The sequence below is a fragment of the Chrysochloris asiatica genome, unplaced genomic scaffold (genome assembly GCF_000296735.1).
Source record: "Chrysochloris asiatica unplaced genomic scaffold, ChrAsi1.0 scaffold00396, whole genome shotgun sequence".
In the NCBI taxonomy this organism is placed as follows: Eukaryota; Metazoa; Chordata; class Mammalia; order Afrosoricida; family Chrysochloridae; genus Chrysochloris; species Chrysochloris asiatica.
In genome coordinates, this window is record NW_006408914.1 from 1,810,473 (window position 1) to 1,810,829 (window position 357).

Sequence of the window (357 nt, forward strand, 5' to 3'; positions counted from 1 at the left end):
TATTGCATTGGCAAATCTGATGCACACGACCTTTTTAAAGTGTTGAATAGCAAAGATATCAGCTTGAGGACTAAGGTACGCCTGACCCAAGCCATGGTATTTTCAATAACCTCATATGCATGTGAATGCTGGACAGTAAATAAGGAAGACCATAGAAGAATTGATGCTTTTCAGTTATGGTGTTGGAGGAGAATATTTAAGTGCCATTGACTGCCTATAAAACCAATAGTTCTGTTTTGGAAGAAGTGCAGCCAGAGTGCTCCTTGGAGGCCAAGATGGTCAAACTTTGTGTCTCATACTTCAGACATATTGTCAGGGGTGACCAGTTGCTATAGAAGGATATCATGTTTGTTAAGG